At 38.9% G+C, this 22,756-nt stretch overlaps 1 protein-coding gene across 21 annotated transcripts in view; it reads right to left on the bottom strand.

Moving 5' to 3' along the window:
* Positions 1-22,756, bottom strand: part of SOX5 (SRY-box transcription factor 5) — a 600,060-nt gene that overhangs the window by 214,713 nt on the left and 362,591 nt on the right. The window lies entirely within an intron of this gene.

The raw sequence follows: 22,756 nt of genomic DNA, 5'->3' as shown, positions 1-22,756 counted from the left end.
GTCCTAATGACTTTCCCTGGCAGCACAATGGCAAAACTCTGTGACTTCCTGGAACTGGACACAACCCTCCTCACGTGAGAGTCCACAGAGGTCTCTACTCATTAATTTTAATGGAAGGCAAAACTGGTTCCAGCATCTTCAAACTTGCCTTCATTAACATGAGAGCCTTCTCCTCCTCATCTCCTCCAACATAAAGCAACGTTCTCTGCACATATTCCTTCTCCTTTCGTGTCTGTCATACTCCACCCTTCTGTACACATCTCCCAAACCCATTTTTTCCTCTAATATATGCCATCTGCACAGGAAAAACTTAGGTCAATGTCTCCAAACAAGGACTGCAGCAGAGTAATACACTGCATAAAATTTATTGTTGTACACATATGTGGTTTTTATTTTGATGTGATTTTCCAGGAGGTTTTTTTTCACTATCCTCTTCACCTTGTATTTTAGTTCTCCAGCTGTTTAATGGATACTGTTTCTTAAAAAAGCCACTGGATCATCTTGTGATATGAGTTACAGACTTCGTTGAAAAAGTCTTAATAATTTTTAGATTGTTTTCATTTTTTCATTTCATTTCAGAGGGTATGAAGGTGATACATGTATCTATAAATATGCACACACACTGTTTTTAGTGATTTGTGTTATAATTTCACATTTTTTGAGTAATTTTGATGTCTCTGCTCTAATAAATCACAATATTTCAGAAAAAATATATGCTTTCATAAATAGAACATAAGTTGCTACAAATTATTTCAATAAAATTTGCATAAAGCTGCATGGAAAACACGCAATAAAGAAAATATATCTGTTTTCACAGGCTATTTTGTTGTGGCAAAAAGATTACCTATGTTAAGAAAACTTTTAATGCAAACAGTTTTGAGCAGCTTGAATGTGTTATACTAGTGAATAAATTCCTTAAGAGAATCGGATTTAACTGAGATTACAATCTGGGCCATCATATGCCCCAAAAACCAAACCCAGGGATGTTAATGAGAGACTTTCTACTGACGTCAATGAGCTTTTGACCAAGCCCTAAAAAATTTTCCAACTCCAATCAACAGAAATGCCCCCCCTTTTTTTTCTTTTCTTTTTTTTCTTGCAACTCCCTCCATTTTTTGTTCTGCACTTGGAAAATTCCTAGTTGCTAACACCGGACTTCAAAACTCAGTTGAAGCTAAATGCAGTTTTTTTCACATATAGACTTCAATAAACTGATTTTTTAACACAAATCTAAACAAGCAAAATGGTTAACTTCAGCATCATTTCAGATTTTATCTAAAATTCAAAACCATCATCACCAAGTGGCAATTTTTTCCCTACACACAACGCTAAAAGAGGAAATATCTTGAAAGCTGCTTTCTTATTCACACTTTGAGACAGATAAGCCAAATATCATCCTTAGTTACAGTTCTTAAATCTACCTATGCCATCAGTCACATATAGGAACAGTTGTTTCTTCATTTTACCAGGAACTAGTTTCTTGTTTTAACCCAAAGCAGGTCCCAAAGACTTTCACTCCTGTTTCTGGGTGTCACACACTGGTCACAAACATAAAGTATTTATAAAAGTTGCCCAAACTTCAGGTATCCCTGCTGCTGTTTCCATGTACATTTGGGGTACGTGCAAGTGGGGGTTTTTATGTACAAATATATTCTGAGTATAAAAGCAGTTTGTTACAAGAGAAGAAGCATAAGAACACAAGGATTGAATGATTATAGGATGGTTTTCAAAATCACAAATTTCTAGGCTTTCAAATGAAACTCAGAAGTATTTTTAAAACTCTGCTTTGCTTTCTGGGGAAAAGGAATTGTAAGGGGGACAGTGCAGTAGTCTGTGAATAAAGCATCATGAACCCTGAATTCTCAATTCCTAGTTCTTTCAAATGCACCATAGAAAACACCACTTTTTTTCTCTGCATTTCAGTTTCCTATCTGTAAAACAGGCACAACTAATCTCTTATATTATAAAGGTCTTGGAATGATAAATTCATTAATAACAGAGACACTCTCCTACTACAGTGTTGGCTAAAAGCATTTATAATACCACAGTCAGAAAGATTTCATAGCTGGATAAAAAGGAAAGAGAAGTGTTCTACAAGGATGTTTTTTAAAGGTGAATTATGTACTAAAATACACAATCAAGAAACCATCCCCCCCAAGAAGTTTCTTTAGACCACTTGGTTAGGTGTGCATGTATGCAGTGTTTGCATATCACACACATGGCTATTTATACACTTGTGGGATTTAAGACTCAATCAAAACATACATACAGTAGGGGAACAGCTGCAATCACATCTCAGTGGGCTAAATTACAGTACACCAGTGAATTATTCATTCAGAAAGATCTGCAGCAATCACACATCCACTGCGTGATTTGCAATCCAAGAGGAATCCTCTCCTTTCTGTACCGGTGGATGAGAGCACAACCCAGCCTCTGCTGCTGCTGGCTCTTCCACATGTATCCTCCAGCTCCACAATCTGCTTTCCCAAAGCCCAGGATCCTTTTATTCTATCATTCACAACAAGAACAACAACACCACGAAACGTGCAACAGTTATCCTGGCTTTCACTTCATGTCCCTCTCTTTTAGTTTGTTCTTTCTTATGCCATTACTTGGAGTCGTGAAAAAGTTCTCAATGGGTCTGGATTTTTACTTCCAGCATGTAAAAAGAAAGGATACTTCCACCACATAAAACCTGCTCTTGTCAATGGCTGCATAAAGTCAAAAAACTTTGAGTAAAGAAAAACCTCTGATACTACTTACAAGAGTTTAACTATCCCCCTGAAAACACTCAGAGAAATCCTTAATGGCAAGCAGGATATGTCAGCAACAGTTGAAAATTAATCCTCTGAGAAGAAGTTCCCTCCCAACAAGTCAGATTTAGCAGGTTCCTTTTTTAAAAGGACAAATCGACGTGACTTTCTGCAGTTTAACTGAGAGAAAAGCAACAACACTGCGAAGTAGGATTAAGAATAATCAATATCTACAGGTGACGTTTCACAATTAAGTCCATCAAGCCACCCTCAAGAGCCACCTCTCAGCCACCAAAACAGCCAACACTTTTCCTGGAGAAGAGTCTCTCCCAGCTGCACAAGCCCTTCACCTGTTCCAGTGTGATTCCATCCCAGCCTGCGGCACTGCTAATCCTGGTGACAGTTCTGTGCAGGCAGCAGCTGCCTGGGGCTGCCGTTCCCCTGCACCGCGAGTGGCTCCGCTAACGCGTGCTGGCCCAACACCTCCTCCAGCCCTCAGCTGGGCTGGTACTCACCAAACACCCGAGGCTGCTGCTTCTTGATTCCCCACCTCGGAAAGGCAGACAAGGACCTGCACAGATCTCGCTGAAGCAAACACTCTAGGCCCTTCTTCCCCCCACCAGGCAACAGCAGCAGAAAAGGGACCGGCGCACGTTTCGTGCCTCTTGTGCTTCTGTTCCAAGCTGGAATCCACAGGAAGATTTGTCCATTTACAAGAAAGTTGCCTCGATATTGCCAAACAGCTTTCCACCTATGGAGGAAATACCTCTTCCAAGGTTTAATGATAAAACAGGCTTCTGCCCTTTCAGGATGAGGTCAATAATCTTCCTTTGTTAATCTTGGGCAAGCTTTACTTAATCTAGCCCCCTTGTCACCTTTGTGATTGACAGGAAAAGTCATGTCACTGGACAATGGACTTGTCCTCACTGAGCAATATCTTTTTTAAAGATTACACAATGTTACCCTTGCTCTCATAAAAAGTGCAAACATTGTGCTGTTAAAAGAAACTCTTCATTCCAGCTGTATCTTTCAAATTGTCTCCCTCTGTTTCCAGGGTCCAAGGGAGGCTTATTTCAGTTCTACAGAGGAACATTTAAAGGCTTAATGAAAAGAAACAGGTTGTACTCGGTGAGATTTCCAAAATATCTCTTGGTGCTCTAAATAGATCTCATCTTCTCCTTCCTCATCTAGAGATGCACATTATTCCTGTCTGCAATTAAACTCAGACACTCTGCTTCTGTGACATTAAAATTTTGTCCCAAACCAACCAAGAATCGAAGCAGAAGAAAACTGAGAACTAAGTCTGAAACTGTTAATTACCACCATATGGTATGCATGAAGTCTGCATCTGCAGGAAAAAAAAAAAAAAAGATATCATGAGAATCAAGCTGCTGGTTTTGCAGCCAGAAACACCTGGATTAAAATACTTGTGTCTTTAGAGCAAGCAGAGATATTGTCTGATTTTAAGAAGCCTGTGATCCTGAAAGCAACCAAAAGGATTCTTTTTTTCAAAGCTGGAATTTTGCCCATATTTCACTCTTTTAAAATGTGTAAAGAAGACCAAAGGCAGGTTTTTTTTTCTCTGTTTTCTACATTAGACACGTAGGCCCATCTATTTTATAGTCTCCATAGTGACCAGGAAGCTGGTAACAGTATGACATAACAGATAATCAGAAAACAGAATACTTCACTCTTCCGAAGACAAATGATTCTCCAGCAATTTAGTACTGTTTCCTATTTTTTAAAATTTATTTTCCCTAAAAATATTTTAGGAAATATGTATCTATGTGTGAGATTCAACAGCACAGCTACCTCAAGTGAAAATCTAGAAGCTGCAGAAATACTTCCATTGCCCACAGGAGGCCCACCAGCAATTATGAGAAAACTCAACTTGACATTTCCAGTCCAGTATTTGTTAATGTTTAAAAGAAACAAAACAGACACACAATATTCACAAAGCAAGAACGATCTTTTTTTTTTTTTTCATAACCTTCCACTTACAATCTTTGCCTTAATTAATGTAATTAACTTACTCCAGGAGTGTAAGCACCGTCACCTTTCAATGGGAATCATATTTTCAAATCACTGAAGTGATTTGGAAAACTGTCTCCTTCTACAGTCTGTGTCACAGGGGCTGCAGAGCAGGTATGACCACAGACCTGCCTGGTTGATGGTGCATCACAACCTGGCACCTTCAGGAAGATGAAACACATATTCCATAAGGCACCCCCGTGGACACTGGGCTTTTCACGTGTTAGAACTTCCTTCCATCTGCCTTGTGTTTAAACAGGTCTTTTGTCTGTGACTCTCCCTCGTGTAGTAAAGTTGCTCATCAGTGGTGGAGAGGAATGATCCCAAGGAGATTTAAAAGGAAACACTGGAGGATACAGTAAGCAAACAGGAGAGTTTGGAAGGTCACAGAAGGGAAAAACAGGTGGAAGAGGATAAACATGTCGTTAGGAAGTAAGAACTGACACAGAACTCAAAGAGGGATAAAAGTGGTTAAGGGCATCATGTAAAGATGTACACCCAAACCTTGTGGGTCTGCAATTAGATCTGTGCAAGCCAACCACTATCCTTGTACTGATTCCTCCTTTTCCTAGGACTAGGGTTTTAATGATGACAAGGAAACCAAATGCACAAGAGAGTGAAGAAGTAAGTGTATGGATCAGAGGAGTCAGCTGAAGAGGTCATTGTGGCAGAGAACTAAGACTTTTACCTGAATTAGGTGAACTAAACACAGTGACCAGAGATGCTCTTTTTTTTCCTTTATACTGTGTCCATGCTGCTACCATCAACAGAAATATATTCAAATCAAATACTGATTTGGCTTTACTGACACAATGTATTTGGAATTCCATGATCCATACCTTGGAGGTCATATCAATTATTAGACTTACATAATCCTGATGACATCTTGTTTTCCCTCTAAAATGTTAACATTTCACTTTGTAATGAAACTCCATTTATTTTTAGCAATCATTACTAGCTCTTGTCCTTCAGTTTGTATTTATTTGACACCAAGTGCTGTATCTAATTAATGACCTCTTCTTGATGAAGCAGGAGATACACTGACAGAGGTTTCAGTGGAAAGACTAACAGGTATTTCCATTGTTTGATATCCATGAACTTGGCAGAAAATGGTTCAAAGCTCAAAAAGACAACCACCTGCCACAGGAACCCTGCTACATCAGACACTTCCCCTTCTTTTACCTTTCTCCTCCATATGTAAACTGAGATACTAATGACTATTTCCTGCAGCTTGAGGCATTTTATGTAATTGATACAAAAAGCCTAGAGATTATTGGCCAAAAGCCTCACAGTGGTTGTGTTTTCATTTTTATTGATGCAATAAATACTCAGCCCTTATATTACTCTTACATTACTCCACGGGGCACTACAGCCCAATCACCTGAAACCGGAAATTGGGAATTCTCTCATATATCAAGTGCCACCCCACAATACCTGTCAGGAACACTGAAATGTACCTTGATTTTTTCCAAATACCACTGTACTCAGACTGCTGCCACAACTGCACCAGAAAATTTCAAACATTTACGAGCTTTAGAGATGAGTTGCAAAAAACTGTTGGATTGCATTCACACAAAAGGAGTAACTTATAATCCGTTTTGCACTGATTTCTAACTTTATCCTCTGAGCTTTAGAGAGCATAGGAACAGATTTTTCAAGGATTTAAGTATCTACAGATAGCGCCTAGTGGGATTTCTGAAAATGCACAATAAAATACATATTCATTTAATTCTCAGTGAGTTCATTGTAAGTGAAAATAAAGAGGTGGAACCAGCAGAGTGTGGCTGGGTGACTCTCTGTGCCTCTTCCCCAGACCATTATCAGACTATCTCCAGCACAGAGCACAATCTGATAACCGAGGCTTTAAAACAAACATTTCTCTCTTGACTGTTCTGCATTCCAGCCCATCCCCAAACGCACAGCACAAGTTTAGTATTTCTTACTGCTTATCCCCTCATTTCTACTTGATTTATTAAAAATCAAAGAATTATGTGCAAACTGTGGATCTGTTTGTAGTAAAAATATATGAGAAAACGTTGCGAGTGAAACTTTTTCATATTGAACGCCAAGCACGGGGTTTTTAAATTATTTTCTTCTGTGGTCTATATCTTGGTTTTACTTTTAGTCCACCTCTTTGTCCCATTTCTTGCAATGAAGTGCTCCCCATATATAAAAGTAATTTGCAAATCTTTAGACATTAAATATGGTAAAATTGTAACAGCTACTTTGTAATGGGTAGATGAGGTTAGTGACATGATTCCTGACACCCATACTCAGACCAGATCTCTCCTACTGCTTCTTCCTCCAGCTAAAACTCATTTTAAGAAAATAACGCAATATAGGATTACATCTATTTGCTCTCAAAACACTTAACAAACAAAACTGGCATTCTGAGAACTCCTAATATGTTAGCCATAACCTGCAAAAACAAAGAACATGTTGTACTATAAGAGCCTTGTTATCTTTGTGCTAGTAATCTTCATGCTTAAAAATAATAAATAAAGCTCTGCAAAAGCACTTTTAAGACTTTTATGAGCTCTTCCCTGAGGGACTAAAGATCGCCCGTAAGACCTTGCTAAACAAAAAATAAGACTGCTTATCAAAACAGCTTGGTTGAGGCTTCAGCATACGTTAAATCCTTCTAATAGTTTGGAAATCATGCAGTATAAAACGATTATCTTTGTAAAAATACAAGCTTACTAACCAGATACAACAACTCTGGCTTGTGAGTGTAACAAAACCTATGTTGAGTGTCAAAGCCAGTTTGATCAGCAGCTTTGTTACTATGAAACAAACCCATTGTCTGTGCTAATTCCTTGAAAGAAGGGGAGAGCGCTATCGGAACAGAACTCAGGATAAAAGGAATGCCATAGGCCAGCAGTGGCTCCAGGACCGTTCCCAGCTTTCACACTTCAATTCACTGCAGTTTTCAGATGGAAAGGGATGTCAGATTACTTCATCTGTTCTCTGGTAGCCTACAAAAACTCGTACCAGACAGATTATTTCACTTCATTCCTTCAGCTGGGTGGCTGAGAGGAAAGTAAAGAAAAGCCATTTCTGAAATAGTTAAAGCTGCTTTCTTTGTGCTGAAGCTCATGTGGAGGATATGTTGTCTGGAAAGAACAACCCTCCAAACCAGGGAGCAAAGGAAAAGCGAGCGAGCACCCTGCACCCACAAAGGCTCATGTTCATACTAAGGCAGGGTGACTGCAAATGCCAAGAGCAGGTTTGGAACAGGAGAGCACACCTGGTTTTGGTGGGGTCCCAGATGTTTTAATTTGGCTAGCAGAACATCTCAGAAAGACAGTGAGGCTTCCTATTCTCCATGAATATTCTACAGATCTTCACTGCTCTGAAACACTGCCTCACCTTCACCTCTGTTCAAACCACAGCTCTTACACAGCTGCCTCTCCCAGTGCACTGCACTGTTCTTCATCCCAGTTAGAGCTGGTACCATCCATGTCTTTTGGAACAGTTAGCACATACTTGCTTTGTCATACTGACCATATTTAGGCTTTACTCTCTCAGTCATCCCCCACAGGTCAGGTCTTTAATAATGTGTTTCTTGCATCTGAAATCCCTCCAGTTTGCTTCTTTCTCCAGTACGGCCAGAACTGAACACATTATTTCCCATACAATCTTAGCAGAGTTATGAGAAGGGCAATTACCTTGTTACTGCTTTTTTTGTTGTCTTGCTATAAGACAAGCTCATATGCAATTTGTTTTAACACACTTAAGCGTTTTTCAGCATTACTCTTTTCCAAGTGTCTTTCTCTCATTGATGATCTAGATTTTTCTCATATTTTGGATTACTTGCTCCAGCTGTATCAATTTGTAACCTTAATACATTATTTTCTTTTTCTTTTTTTTATAGCTGCTTTACCTGGAACATTCAAATGAGAAGCTTGAAAGACTTTATGATGGAAGCACAGCTCAATGCATGCACACTTCTAGAATGAAATCCAACTTGCACTATTCGATCACTTGGGAATCATTTGTTCTTTATACTGTTGAAGATCTCAGCCCACTTCTGTATTATAAGGAATTTTACACACATCCTATATAAAGACAGGTCATAAAGTTGATAAGGGCAGTAGAGCACCTCCTCTCTGGAGACAGGTTGAGAGAGGTGGGGCTGTTTAGACCAGAGAAGAGAAGAACCTCTCCAAGGTTTTGTGGAGACCTCAAAGCACCTTCAGTATCTGAAGGGGCTCTTCAGCAGAAACTGAAGAGACAGGACAAGGAATAATGGCTTCAAACTGACAGAAGTGAAATTCAGGTTAGATACACAGAAGAAATTCTTTACTGTGAGGGTGGAGAGGCCCTGGCACAGGTTGCCCAGAGAGGATGTGGATGGATGCCCCATCCCTGGAAGTGTCCCAGGCCAGGTTGGATTGGGCTTGGAGCAGCCTGGGATGGTGGAAGGTGTCCCTGCCCCTGGCAGGGGCTTGGAACACGGTCTTTAAAGTCCCTTCCAACCCAAGACACTCTAAGATTCTGTGAAAGGTAGGTATTTGGCTAAATCCACTACACTTCTTAAATAATCGGTTTATACACATTGTGTATTTTTCATGAGCCTTCTCAATTCACATCTGTTTATCTGCTCTTACCTTGTATTTGTTCTTCTGCTTTGGAAAACACTATAACAAGACTTACAAGATGATAATCATCAAAATAGTCTTTGCCTCCACAGAGATTAGCATCACACTATTTCTTTATTCTGAAAGCAGTCTTCTGCAAATTTTCATTTTCAAGAAGGGCCAGAAAACATAACTTTATTAAAATGGAATAGCTACATGAGAAATAGCCTCACTGTCTCCACCGGAGTTTACTACTACTGAGAAGAGGAATTAAAAAAAAATTCTTTTTGTTCAGAATGTTAGTCTTATTTATTTTTGCAATGATATCATCTAGCCCAAGGGAATAATGGATCTGCTTTTACCTCTATTCTGCTACCTGCTTTTCACAGACTTCAATTACTTTGTCTACTACTAACTCTCTTACATTTCTTAAGTAATGTTACAGGACTTTTCCAGGCAGTAACTGGTTTAATCCTCTTTAACAGTTATTAACAGACTTGTTTTCCCTCCAAAATTTATTTCACCTATTTTGCTATTTTATAACTTGATTTTCTTCCTATCTACAACCATTACACAATTTTAATGAAACAAAATTTGGAATTATGGTGTAAACCAAAGTTGATTTCTCCCCTTCAGACGAAAGACTGCACAGGATACAAAAAGAAAAGGAATATATATATATTCTGTGCTTGATAAACAGAGAATAAATCCTTTTACAGAAAGACAGCTCCACGGAACATTTTACAGAGTAGGAATCAAACTTACTTGGACCTTGAGAACTTTAAAGGACAGTAATTCAAAATGCTAAATCAAAAATGCCAAATACATCAGGATAATTATTAAAAATTAATATGACAGAAGTCAATCAATGTAACACTGATACATAAACATAACATGAATTAGAGCTATTCAGAATTTTTTTAATTAATCCCCACAAAATACCTTTGTGGTATGGTATATAGGACAAATAAGGAAATGGCACAAGCTAATATGCCAGGTTCCAAAGCACAGGAAAGGCACAGCACATTCAGCATCCAAGGGTTATCAAGAACCAATTCCCTGTTCACTTTTCTGGGTCTTACTCCACCTCAAATGATAACATTATGGGAGCAGCATGATGTCATTTACCATTTAAGCCCCATTCTAAAGCTCACCCAAGAGTTTAAACAAACTTTAAAAGCTACACAAACCTCACTAGTGTAGACTGTGGCTGAGTGATGCAAAATACCCTAATAAATTCTAATTTATGACAGATTCACAGTTGTTCTCACTCTGCACAGGAGTTATTCTTTCTTCTGTTTCTGTAAACTGCAGTCAGCAGCATACATTGCCTACTATGAAGAGACCTTTGTGATAAGATGATATCAAGGGATGTTGTGACATTCCTGATTAAGAATTACACAGTAAGCAAACTGTACAGAAATGCTAATTTCCTTCCCCTTTCTCATCACTTACCTAAATTATTCTGAGTAATACAAATGATCTTTATTAGCTTTAAAGCAGTTCATTCTCATTCTCTTATACCATTTCATTAAAGAAATCAAATTCCTGTGGATGACTAAGTGCACAACGTATTTTCCTTAACAATTAATTTTGTGCGCCGATGTACGTCATGTTCACAAACAAACTAAAAAAACCCCAAGGAACATCAATTCTTCTACAGTCACAGCCAACTACCCACCATCAGCAGCCAATGAATAACTTTTGCTGGAAATAGCCTTTCTTCTCCAAATTCCTCTTTGAATCACTGATTTCTGAGTATTCCCTGTAGTTTTCAGTCATCATGAAGTGATGCTGAAAAACCCACAGAATTGCCAAACCCAAATAAGAAAGGCACAATTTTCTCCACTTTGACTGGAAAGAATTTAAGGCTTCTTTATGGTGAGGAAGCATTGCTTGACTAACAGAGCGTGGTTTTACAAAATCTCTTTTCTTCTCTTAAATTTAATAAAATTGGGTCTCACAATGTGAGCCGACCAGGTATCACTGTGCCTACCAGCACTAAGCTGATGTACAGGAGGTTTCTAACAAAACGTTCTCTGCAATGCACTCATTATACTCAGTGACATCAAACAGAGAAAAATAATTAAAAAGCTCCTGTTGAGCATCTAGAGACCTTGAGCACAGACAGGGGGTGAACACAAAGACAGGGTATTTGGGTTTGAGTCACACTTTATATATATATATGTATTCATATACTTTAAAATAAATTACAGTGCATTTTGAAGGGTTTTCTTATTTTCCTCTCCCTTCTATTCTGGTCTATGAGTGTCTACACTTACAGTATACATATTTAGGCACACTCAAAAGACTTGAGTAAAATTTCTTGATTTCAGTTTTTTTAATCTTCAGGTGTACATGTAAAGGGGGATGACTTATTTGAAAAATCAATTGCCTGGATAGATTCAATTACATGAAGTAAAAGCAAAAATCATGCACGTAAGATTACAGAGGGGAACTATGCTGAGAGTTTATTTGTATGTTACAAGGAGGTAAAAGTAAGACACGTAAGACTGGTCCCTCTGAAAGGCACCCAAATCCTCCTTATAGCACCTCTGACAGAACTGGAGGCTGTACTCACACATTTATATAATCCTCTTCTCAGTATACTTAATTTATTTGATTTGTCATTCAAACATTACAGAGTGTGTCGTAATTTCAGGTTCAGAGAAACTTTCAAAAATAGAGGGCCAAAAGATGTTACAATGAAACTATGAAAAACAGAGGGCCAAAAGATGTTACAATGAAACTATGAAAAACAGGGCCAAAAGATGTTACAATGACAGTATGAAAAACAGAGGGCCAAAAGATGTTACAATGACACTGTGTCACAGCTTCAGATCTAAACTGGATCCAGCCAGTTCAAACAGGTTTGAACAGGTCTGAACTAGTCAGAACCAGTCAGAATCGGTCTGATGTGGCTGGATCCAGTTTGAACGGTTCAGAACTGGTCTGGACCTGGCCCCATGCTCGTCCAGAACGGTGCTATATAAACCACAATTACCCAAATCAGCCTAAACATCCCTTTCAAAGGAGAAAACCTGGGATTAGGAAGGCCCAGAGAATCAAACAGCAATACCCAAATTACATTTTCAGTGACTGAATGAAGAACTTCTGAGGACTGCCTAAAATACTCAATCTTTTTGTAAACTTTTTTCCTTTAAGATCTTGATTATCAACACGCTTTTCCAGATTTCAGCACATTTGTTTTCTACAGGAGCTGGCCAGAACATTGAACAACTCAGCAAGAGTTTCAGAAGACCCCCATGAGCAAACTGCATTTAGCTCCACAAGTTATTTTCAGTGAACAATGGGTTCACATTTTCAGAAGACTAAACTGTTCTAGAAATCTCACTTCCTGAACACATTTGATTTCAAGCTCTTGTTGTTTATTAATTTTCATGTCAGATATTATTCATTTCAATGCAAAGTAAAACTTTCTTCCTTGGAAGTAACAGAGTAAGTTAAGAGCTCAGATTATGCACAGTGATAAACAAAACACAGGCAGAATTAGCTGTTAAAATGCCTCAAATTTTAATACTTAATTGTAAATTTTACTTTAGGTTTTAAGCACTACAGAAGAGAAACACAACATCCAATGAAGACACTAAAGAAAATAAACTGGAAAGCAGACAGCAACAAACACCTTTGGAAATTGCTGGTCATTCTTCTTCTGACTGCAAGGCTGAATTAATTTGAGATTGACACAGATTAGGAGAAGTTTAGATAAAAGTATCTGTGTTCTGCTCCTGTAACAGGAGAATGTCCAGCTATGTACGAGGATAAACAGAACAGTGGCTTTAAAATGTCACCTACATTCAAAATATTTCTTCCCCATGTATTTTCTGAGTCATGTCTATCTGCTTGCTTTAATGACTATTTTCTTTTAACTGCCCTCAGCACTAAAGATTCAATACAGCCACAAAAAAAAGGAACTGGACTCTGCTTTGCAGACATGTTATCAACCAAATAGTTACGTACCATTTGCAAAGTGTTTATTACTAGGGATGATGTGAAGCAAAAAAAGACACAGCATATTTTCAAACCCTGGGTTAAGTTATAGCATTATAGCCAATTAATAGAAATATCATATTTTTATGCAACTAGATTTGACCTCAAAAGCCACAGCAAGACAGAAAACATAGGACCCTTTAATGTCATTTTTACAGTCATTTATCTGACTATAACCACACTTTAAAGCATTAAGGTCAGCTAGTCATGAAGCACGACCTACACTTCTGACTAGCATGCACTGCATTTGACTTGAGAGTAAATAAGGGACTGACACTCCATTAACCTTCACAAGTACAATTATTTATCAAAACAGTTCAAAAGACTATCCGACAGAGAACTGATAAATCAGAAAGCAAAAAGGGAAACTGCAACAGTACAAACTGATCTTTTGCTGGTGATGAAGAGCTATTTCCTACCACAATTCCTGTGGCAAGTCCTCCAGTCAGCTTTAACACAGCCATCCATTTTAAAGGACTGCACCTTAACTCACATGGGCTTTGACAAAATCCCAGAGCTTTCTTTTTTTTTAGAAGAAGTTATTACTATCTTCTTTCTCAGAAATAATATATGCTAATATCCTGTATTTACAAGAGTCTTCAGAGATTTCCCTCAGAAATCCATGCAGAATTCAGAAGAGTTCTGAAGAGGTTGGCCCTACCTACTCTTTTGCACTTTTAGTTACAGCCCAAGGATGCCTGTTCCCAATATTCCTATTTGGTGAGGTGACCATCATTTTCCCACCACCACGTGAACTTTATTTCTTTTATTACAAGACATGTGGTGGTCGTTAATTCCATAAAATTTCTATAACACCTTCATGGTGTGACATTCTACTCAAATTCTGCACTGAAGCATGGCGTTGAGCTGCTGTCATCTGCCATCAACTACTTGGACTTTTTGACTGCAGAAGCACTTTGCACTTCCAAAGATTGGGAAGTTTGTTCAAAATCCTGTATTAGAAAGGGTCAGGAAGGAGAGTGAAAAAGAGACAACTCTACCACATGGAGATTCCATCATGATCAACTGGAAATTTTGTCCATCATTGCAATCTTGTCTTGCTCAGTGGTTTTCCTTTGGCACTATAGCACACCCCTCTATATTGCACTATACCCTAGACTGATTTCCAGCCTCTCTCAGATGCACAGGTGGGAAAAATCACCAGATATTCACCACTGGAGCTGCAGTCATTCCAGCAGAGCTCCAAAAAAAGCAGTGGTGTGCAGCCAATGAACCACCTTTGCTGTCTTCGCTCTCTGTTTCAGATTACTTCACTACTTTGTAAAAATGCATCAGGTTCATGCACACAAACAGCTCACCCAGCTGGCTCATACCTTCTTTCTGGTAGTCACAAGGCAAGAATCCCAAAAATCAAGAGACAAGGGAGAAAAAAAAATCATTGTAAGGGGAAGAGGCTTTTCTCCTATTATTTTTATTTATTTATTTAATTAATTAAATTTAAATATTATCTCCAGCCCAAAACACAGTAAAAGGAACAGAAAGTGCTGACTGACATCAAGGTCAATTTCTACTAAATGTCACCTAATAAAGCAGAAAGATTGACTTGATAATGCCTTTTTAACAGAGGATTTATTACAGTCATAACATACAGAAAAGCATAATCCTCATTATGTTAGTTACCTTATTTCAGCTTGTACAAACTGTTTATTCCTTAAAGATAACAAAAGGAAATGGATCATGATTTTAAATCTTTTGCCCACTTTACCTTACACATATTAAAATAACCACGTTTAGGGGACTGAGTACTTTTTAAACCTGCCTCATAAAATTGATATCCTGAGGTCTAATGTTTATTTTTTCCTATTGACTTCCAGATCAAATGCCTTAAATTTCCAAGACTTCCCATCTGCCAACTCCTTGTCTTGGAAACTCAACATTTCTTTTTCCTCCTCCCACTAAGAAAAGCTTCTGTAGTCAGACTTTCCTGACAATTCTTTGGATATGCAGGAGGCACTATAATACATTTTGCCATTTGACAGCTCTGCACTCAGAGCTCAGTAAGGCTAAGCAGCCCCAGAACTTGTCCTCTGCCAGGTACCTAAGCAAAGAGAGCAGCACACAAAGCCTTCCTTCCACCAGAAAATGCACAAGAGGATTTAACTGCAAGTTAATTGAACAAATCTACACAGCACCATTTATAAAATGGGTGTCTGAGCCACCCAGAGTCTGTTTTCACTTGGGATTAGAGATTTTCAGTAGCATCTCAGATGCACCTGCTGCAGATACCACTGTCGTAAATGGAAAAGCATCTGTTTTTAAGCAGGAGACATAGCTAGCTGTGAAAATGTGAATGATTCTACTGTAAGTAGCTCCAGAGAAGCAACAAAACAGTAAAATATTTTTAGAAAAACATGGTGGAAACCAGAGTCCCGTACACTGAAAGGAAAGTCTGAGACAAGGGAATGTGATATCAATATTCAAATACGAAAACATTCACTGCAGAACAGAGCTTATTTCCTTTTGCTGCAGTGGCTAGGACAAGAATCAATGAGAGAAAACTGATGCAGGAAAGGCTACAGAGGAGTTATTTTCTAAAGGCAGAGACAGCAATATCTTGGGCCAGATAGACTGGGAGGTTCTAAGTCTCCTGTCTCGAGTAACTTCAAGAAGTCAGATTATTATTTGAAGAAATTACACTGGTACAGCTGATCCCTGGATTGAAGCTGGGACTGGATGACCTCTCCCAATCCCTCTCAGCCCCACAGTTCCATGAAGTGCAAGGCTGACAAATGGTAAGAAATAGATGTGCTCATTCAGAAGGGGCTCTATAGATCTGCAAGGGACTTACTCACTAAGCTGGATCAGGGTTTTTTAGTTGTGTTTTGCTTTGGATTTTTTTTTTTTCAGATAAATCAATAGGCTTGGGCCATTTTCCAAAGATGTGATTTGGTAAGTTTCAAGCCAAACCTCTCAAGCTTTACTCATGAGATAAGTGCTAAACAATGAGCCAGATTCATCAAAGCTTTATAGACTTACTTAAAAGAAAAAGAAACTGATTCAGCCAACTCATTTCAAGCCAAATCAGGCAGTTGAAAATCTATTCCTGAGATTTGGAAAATCTGTCTTTTTTTACAATATTTTAAAAATATGTTTTGAGAGTCCCTCTTTTGCAAAAGCCTCAGGCAACTCTGTCAAGAACTGTTTTTTCGGGATTTTTCAGTCTGATCAGGAGTGGTGTACTCCTCATGTCTAAAGGAGATAGCTGAAATACATGTGTTTGTATATATACACCTAAATATTTTTACATATATACTTGTATATACAAGCAACATAAGGATTCAATAACATTCTATCAGAAGTTTGGTAATTAAAGCAGTAGGTTTACTACTCAAAAGAGCTAAAAATTTTTTTTGCTTCTTTACTACAAGAAAAAAAATGAAATAGTAGTGCTGGGCACCAATATACTCTACTAATGCACAAAGCTAGAAAGTTCTCTGCTTTCAGGCACGTTTATGAGCCTTAGTACATAAAATCTACCATAATTCTCAGTACTGACCCTTAGAATACTTCCTAGAAGAAGGTTCATTCCCATGTTCTTTCAGTGCTTGGTATCTCTCTACCACGAGGGATAACAACTGAGGTAAACAAGGCAGTTTTTGTGTACACCCCACAAAAAAATCTTCCTGGGAGCACCGAAGTATTTCAAACAAGGCATCAAGCATTAGCAGGAGAGGGGAAGACACAGGCCTGGTGTTATTTAACCAGGATGGGTCACAGCGCTGACTGGGGATGGAGGAAAGGACATCCTGCCTGCCAGCTAGCATTCCACACATGGCTTGTGAGCTGGAGAAAATCTGGACTGAAAATGCTGTGCTGGTAATGCAGGGATTTCTACGCAGAAAAGGCCTCTGTCCTCTTCTTCCCATATACACTATCAATTCCCTGGTAAACTCAATTTCAGAGGCTGAAAGTTGATGTAACTACAGTGATGGGCACAGGCCAGGACCATTAGAGGGCTGCCCCTCTAGCCCAGCATCAAGCATTTACTGTAAACATTTATGTCAAAGCGATGAGAAAATGTTCAAAACCTCGCCATGCTTTCTTTTTCTGTTTCTGTTCTTTGCAGGGAAACTACTTCTTCCGAGAACATGGAAAAAGCATGTGACTTTGAACTGGAAACCCTGAAAGATCAGTGAGCCTACCTGCTAATGAGCAACTTGCTATTGAAATGAGCTCGTTAGCTTTCATTTTTGCTGGCTGCTGATCGATTCATGAGCCACTTACGTGGCCTCTGTAAGCTGTACATAAATTATCAAACGCATTGATTTCTCCAAATAATACACATCAGGAAGTCAGTCCTTTCCATATCTCTAGTATAAATGCTTAGCTCAATGGCCTTCAGAACTCAACCAAAGAAAACAATGATAACATCAGTGTTCACAGATACATTGCATCTGAAATGGCAAATATTCTGCTGCAAAAATAAGCTGTGCTGGCATCCCAGGGAAGCGAATAAAAAACTTGCCTCTGAAAATGTTACATACAAAACGCACAGAATTCTGCATGAATCTTTGTGTAGGTGGCAGCTCAAGAAATTCACAGTAAGGAACAATTGTCTCCAGCAGGGAAAAATCCAAGATAGATCATCTTCAAGTCTTTTTTCCATCTCATATAATTACATTTCTACAGCCATCTTCATATGACTGAAGCAGTCAAAGTCCTGTGGCATTGCAGAGTCAGTGCTGAGCTTTGGAAGTGAAAGCATTTTCTCTTGTCAACTGGCAACTCCGACAGCATAGGAAGAGAACCTGTTAAACACTCATTAGTCAGACAGGGAGAGGTAGGGAAAACCTCCTTAACCCAAACATACATCCATAACTTTTCCCTTTCTGCACATATGGATACCTCCAAGGCCATTCTGGCCAACCTGATTTCACCTGGCCTCCCAGCTGCTTTTTAAAGTATATCAAGAATTAATGCTTGGGACATGTATGCCTGCAAATTTCCAAGCACTTCATAACACTGATTTGCAACAATTTGCCTAAGGTCATGTGGGCCTTGATCCAAAGCCTATTAAAGACAAAGCAGTCTTTATAGTGACTTCAAAGAGCTTTGGATTGGACCCACAGTGAAGCACTGCATAGTAAATAGAAAAATCAAGAAAAGAAAACCTGGTCTAGAGAAGAAATGGTTAATTGACTCAGTTCACTGAAAAATTTGGGAACGTGGGATCTAATTTTCCTGTTCTTCTGTATCACACGGCCAGCCCAATGAAATGGTTGTTTCCCTTCTCCCACTGAGAAACAGCATTTCTCAGAACATTATTCAATTCCAAATTACAGCCCAACAGAAGAGCTGGACCACTCTGCAGAGGTGTTTTCATCACCTTGACCCTCAGTCACAGCAGCCCAGAGCAGCTCCCCGGAGTGCCCCTGCAGAGCGCTGTGGCATTCCGTGCCAGCCGAGGATGCTGCCAGGAGTGCTGGACCGAACGCTCGCTCCAAAAGAGCAGCAAGCTCGGGACTAAATGCAATAACAATAAGGAGTTAAAATGTGCAGACCACAGAACATCGCTTAATCCCAGTTTACTGAAAGGACATGTCATTTTTAGAAAGTTGTCCAAACAACTGTCTTAATATTCTACACCAAAGTGGCTATTAATCAAACAACAAAGGCCCAATTAACACATAGCTGTTGTCACCTTGATGTTAAAAGCCTCTCCCTTCCCCCCTTCTTTCTTTCTTTTTGTCTTTAATGTTACAACCTAACCCAAAAATGCCTCAGGGCCCTACAGCAAAAAGAAAAAAAAAAAAAGACAAGATAGAGAGAGGGAGAGAGGGAGGAAGGGAAGAGGATATAGAGAAAAAGTGGGGAGGGGAGAAAAAGAGAGAGCAAGAGAGAGAGAGAGAGAAAGAGAGTCTTAAATACCATCTCTCCTCTAGGCAGCAATTTCCACAGATGAAGAGGTCACCACTGTTTAACAGTGTGCTGCCACGTTAATTTAGTATGACAAGATAAAGCAGTAATCTCTGCTTGAAGAGGCTGTAAACCGCCTGCTATCCAGGGACATGCTCGAGTCGATTTGCACTGTATATCACTTTATACAATTGCCGTGACAAAGCCCCCTGAGTTCCCTCATGTAAATCTCTCTCTCTCCCTCTCAACTTCCCTGCCAGTCAGACGGCGGCGGATCCGCGGTAAGCTGTGCAAACTTCGTGTTTTACGCATGCCAATGGACCCCAAAGCTCCCCTCCTCCCCCTCCCCTCCAAGAAAAGATGTTTAGGACTTTGATAATCCATTGATCCCACTTCCATATCGGCTTGTATTTTTCAATCTGTCGTGTTAAGTTGTCAGAGAGGGCGATTAAACCGATGTTTCATGTTCTGAGATTTGCGTTCCTGGGAATGATAGTTTTCAAAGCCTTTCTTGCTAGGTTCTGCTTAAAGATTATCCCTAAGAAAGCTGATGTGAATATTATTACTGGCATAAACCTGGTAATAAAACCATAAAGTGTTTTAGGTAAAGACATTTTAGAGATATTCAGGGTTATAAACATAAGAGTTTAAAGCTGGATAGAATTTGGAGTGCTTAAAAAAAAAAAAAAAAAAAAAGGAAGGGAAAAAAAAAAAGCGCCCTGTCAGGCTGTGGAGTTTTCTCAGCATGAAGGAAAACAACATATGTAAAAGGGAAAAGGGAACTCGCATGTCTATGTAAAGTAAATATAATTACAGAACCACAGAAGAGGGCAGAGCAGAACACGACCTGTGCAGTCAGACAGGAACAAGAAGGAGACAGAGCGTGTGTGGCAGTGGTCACGATAGTGCCTCAAACAAGAGGAGTGACAGATATTCCACCAAACAGCCAGGGAAGCTCCTCTGTCCCCACAGCCTGCACAGCTGAAAACACCCGCTTCTTGTTGGGGAAATAGGGGGAATTTTTTGCAATATGTTGCAACTCTCAGATGCAATACTGCATCTCTCGAACATGCAAGTTTTAAATTATGTCTCCTCCTATTTCACATTTAATTTGTGTCGTTTTCCTATGGCCTGCAGGCACGATACAAGTCACAGCACACAATATACCAAACGTGGTGCCAAAATGTGAAGCTGTGCACATGTACATATACTCATTTTCTGGATTAAACACAGAGGAGGACATAAGTAGAATTAAAACACACACAGCACACAGGTTTCTGCAGACTAAGGCTAGAATTTAACCACAGTTTCTTAACCAATATATTGCTAGGTCTATTTACTGTGCCTGTGCAGAGCATTTGGACTTGCAAAAAATGACCAAGCAAGGTGAAATCAAATCTTTGACAGGTTACATATGTTCTCTGAAATCAATTAAACTGAACAATAAAATTTGATGTTCATTGCAGCTGATACTAAGAAAGACAAATGCTTTATTAAGCATCTGAATTTCTAATAACATTTGATAATTTCGTAAATTTTAAAGGGGAAACCCACTAGAATTAATACCATTTTTCAATACTAAGAGCACATTCCCAAAACAGCCTTTTTAAGGTGCTCTATATTTCTTTATTTTCCAGTACACGTTGCAAACTAATACATTATCTACTATTTGAACTTAACACTACTTAACAGAGATACAACAAAATGTTTTCTTCTAGGGAATATCCAATTCTTAAAACCCCACTAAACACCATCAAGTACTGGTTAAAAATTAATTCTGATAGAATATTCACACATAACACCCCCCAACCCCTCCCTCAAAAAAGGATGGACTAGAACACAGTTACTTCTACAGAAAAACGAGAGAATATTTGCACCGTAACACGTGTTATTTTTTTAACACCACATACTGTGAATGGGATTACTCTCACCTAATTTTAGCCCCAAATCAGACACCTAGTCTAAACTAGTCACCAAGGCTCCCTCTATAGTCAATAGACAAGCACTCTCAGAGGGTAATTAATCTTTCTTGTCCTGGGTGCTTATTTTAAGATTGGAAATGTTGTTCTAGGCGGGTGGTTATCTTTTTACACAAACTGTGAAGGCAGCCCAAACACCTCACTTTTATGTGCCTGAACTTTGGTGAACTGAACCCCAGCCTCACTGTACATTCAATAATCTCCACGAGTGTGGAAACTCTGAGAGATCACAGATCATCATGGATGAAGGGCAGGTATGACTTCCATTGTACCAACACAGCCAGAGATGACAGAAGTGAATTGATAAATCAACAACCTGGAAGCTGGAAACAACATCTAATTTCACCCATTAAACTGAAAACTTGCCATCTTTTTTAGTATTTATCAAATTACAAGTCCAACAACTCTGTGATATTTTACAGAGCAATATAAAGATACAGACCCTAAATATAAAAGTAAGTATTTCAGTCAAATTAGTTTATTCACAAGGAAAGCTCAGGAATTCACTGTGGCCCTGTGTCAACACATTACCCAATACTGATGTTGACAGCTTCAAAACTGAAGCTATGGTCACTGCCCAAAAGCTAAGTTTACACTGGCCACAAGCAAACAGGAAAAGTACATCATCTGCCACAGATGTATTCTTTGCAGGACTGAATCACACTATTTGCAACTCTGCTTGTAGATGTATGAAATTCTGAAAACTGTTTTCCAGTAGAGTTTACCAAATCGGTTTAAACAGAGTTTAAACAAGTCTTATAGGTGTAACTACTGTGACTGATCAATCTGCTCTTTCCCACACTTTGCTGCTGTCTCTGTCAAGACAATATGAATTTAAGAATTTGGGAAAAAAAATGGGGCGGGGATATTGGCAGATTCAATATTTATAAAAGGAAAGAATATATCATAGACTCGCACTCTATCATAGTCAGATGCAGGCCACAAACTCAAGTCAGTTGAGTGGTTTGAACTCTGAGATGCAACAGAGCTAAGCACTATATAGCAAACTTTTACTTATGAATAACTAATTATTAAATGCTCTGGCCAGGCAATTACCTCTCACTCAAGGCTGTTTTGGTTGAAGTTATCTAACCACAGATTTATAAACTATAGGGATCAACAGCTGAGCTTAACACCCTAAGCTCCAGCTGCAACCTATGAAGAAAAATAGGCACTTCTAGGGTGTGAGTTCCCTGACCTACTTACAAGCTCAGTTAGGACAAAATGAATCATGCTCCACTATTCCGTTTACTTCCATTAACTATAAAGTTAAAGCTAAATTTACTAGCTCACTTCTGAACTCACATTTCTTTAACATATAGTCTGAGGAGACTTCACCCTTGAATCTTCACCCCAAAAGTGACATTAAGATTTACGTGGCTTTGTATTATTTGTTAGTGGCCAACTCCATTCTGTGAGAGGAAATAACTTCTTTCCTCTATGAGAAAAGCCAAAATGTCCTCATTCTGCACCAAGACTCCAATAATCACCAGAAATTTATCACTGAGACTCCATAAATTTAACT

The sequence above is a fragment of the Prinia subflava genome, chromosome 4, assembly GCF_021018805.1.
Source record: "Prinia subflava isolate CZ2003 ecotype Zambia chromosome 4, Cam_Psub_1.2, whole genome shotgun sequence".
Taxonomy (NCBI): Eukaryota; Metazoa; Chordata; class Aves; order Passeriformes; family Cisticolidae; genus Prinia; species Prinia subflava.
Note: the sequence above shows the minus strand (reverse complement) of the source record. Positions and strands in the feature narration are given on the sequence as shown.